Consider the following 2334-nt stretch of genomic DNA (forward strand, 5'->3'; position numbering starts at 1 on the left):
GAGCCGCCCGCAGCGCACGGCAACCCCCGCTGCGGAGGGAACCTGTTCGGCATCTTTGCTAAAGAAACCCCAGAAACGACAGATCAGCCTTTGCTGCTTTGTGCGAAGCAGCCCCTGGCACGGTCCGAGCCTCGCGGCTGATCGGAGCAGGGGCACAGGCGCTGAACCCCCGTGCCCGGGCTGGCAGGGGCTCGCCGAGGATCAGAGCTGGGCAAGCTGTTGGGCACGGGGCGTGGAAGTGACGCTGAACTGATGGGTCAGTCCTTTAAAGTCTCCTCTGTGGCAAAGTTTCTCAGGCGGGGATGCAACTCGCATGGCAAATCTCTGCTGGCCTTCCTTGTCAGAAGGTACAAATTAAATATACAATTAAATGAAAAACAAGTTGAAACTGTGTAGTTCTGCCTCATCCTTGGGATACTTGCTGGCCTCCAGCAATGTGTGGCACACAAATAGATGCAGTGTGGAGACACAGAACACTGCTGGACTCCTCTGGACAATTTCTTCTAAGGTTTTGTGCAGCTCCCGAGATAACTTGCATAAAGTTGCACTGTAGACACCTTGATTTTACCTGGATGCAGCCACCAGCTGTCAAAGGTGAGCTGAGCCAACACACCATCCTGATATACCTTGGCATGTTCACACATGGGGAAAAAGAAAATAAAAGCGGGGGAGGAACATTCTCTGCTGTGTTTTTGGCACAGTCTTACAGCTTTTGGCCAACAGCGATTACATCAAAGCCAGGGCATGCTGGAGGAAGCTGTGTCAGATTACACCCAGCTGGAAAGGGATCCCAAGCCATATGGCATCCAGGTGAAAAGTTTGGCAGTGCTCAAGAACAGGAAACTAGAATGGGAAGTGGCTGCAGACCACAAGAAGTTCCCTTATAAAGAGCCTGGGCAGGAATTGCCACTGTGATGTGGAGGGACTTTGCCAATTGCTTTGATGAAGGAAGTTTTACAGTGCAAGAGCATCACAGCTGTGCACGGTTAGAAGTGTCTGAGCAGTGCCTGGGCTGATGGCTGTGAATTCCACATCTTCTGGAAGGAAAGGAGCAGGCAAAACCTTAAAAAACAGGAACATAAAGTACTGCAGCATCTATAAAGCATTTTCAAAAGAATTCCCAAGAGCCGGCTCGCCCAATGAGGGATTATCATGGAAGCTGTTTCCAAAAGCAAGAACGCTGCATGCAGAGTGAAGTGTTGGGGCACCTGAGAGCAGTGGCTGTGTGGGGGGCAGCACAGGCCAGGCAGAACATCCCACATCCCTGCAGCAGAGGGGATGGGCCCAGCCCAGTGTGGGTGCACAGCCCGGGCAGCTCTGAGGGTGACCTGGGGCAGTGCCTGCCCAGGAGCACTCAGGCTGCTCCTTTCTAGGCTGTGGATCCCTACCACAGCCAGTGTCCTGCTGTTCCCTCCACGGCCAGAATTTGTTCATCCCATCAAGTGGGAACATCCAATCCGAAATAGATGTTCCCAATTTAAAAAAGCAAGGAATGATTGAAGCCATATTCTGGGCTGCTGCAGGAGCCCAGTACAAACACGATGGAAGATGCAGGGAAGGGGTAGAGGGGACATGAGCTAGCTTGCAAAGGCAATGGTGCAGTGCTGATACTTTGGTACTTGGTAAATTCAGGTGAACAAGATCTGTACCTGTGCTATGTGGAAAAAAAGAAAAGGGGCAAATCTGCGTCCAAGTATAAAAGTTTGCCAGTGGGAATGGGGAAAGAGCAATAGATAAAAGCACAGTGAGGGTTGGGTTACACATCCTGACGTGAATGTTACACCTCAGTGTGCTGCAGAGCTGGCGCTTTCCTCCACATATTGCAAAGGATAACTTGCAAGTGGGGATGTTAGGTGTAATGGTGGGGAAATAGGAATAAGTATGACAGTGCTACTTTGCATCCATCTGGTGCACAGGAGCTCCACCAGCTCCAGCATTCCCAGCTCTGATCCTGAGCTGAGCCCCACGGGCTGAAGGGGCAGATGCAGATCAGGTGTTTCTCTTCCTCCCTGCACAGAGCTGGAAGGCTGGTGGGATCTGATCAGGGAAAGTACCACTCCTGGCTAAGGTTGCCTCATGTTTCCTGTCACAGCTCCTGTTTTTCCAGCACTTAAAATCCAGACAGTGTAGTCTGACTATTTCCAGTCTTGGTGCCTGCCTTGAATGTTAAGATTGAGCAAGAAGGCTCAAGAATCAGGTTAGTTTTTACTAAGTAGCTTTGTGACTATGAGGAAAAATGGTCTGGAGGCTGAATTTTTCAAGTCTGCCTGAGGGTCAGGTAAGTGCCCTATGTCACCGTCCCCATGGATTTTCATTGCACAGCTTGGAAAGCAA

This window comes from Manacus vitellinus, unplaced genomic scaffold (genome assembly GCF_001715985.3).
Source record: "Manacus vitellinus isolate BGI_N305 unplaced genomic scaffold, ASM171598v3 scaffold_40_pilon, whole genome shotgun sequence".
Taxonomy (NCBI): domain Eukaryota; kingdom Metazoa; phylum Chordata; class Aves; order Passeriformes; family Pipridae; genus Manacus; species Manacus vitellinus.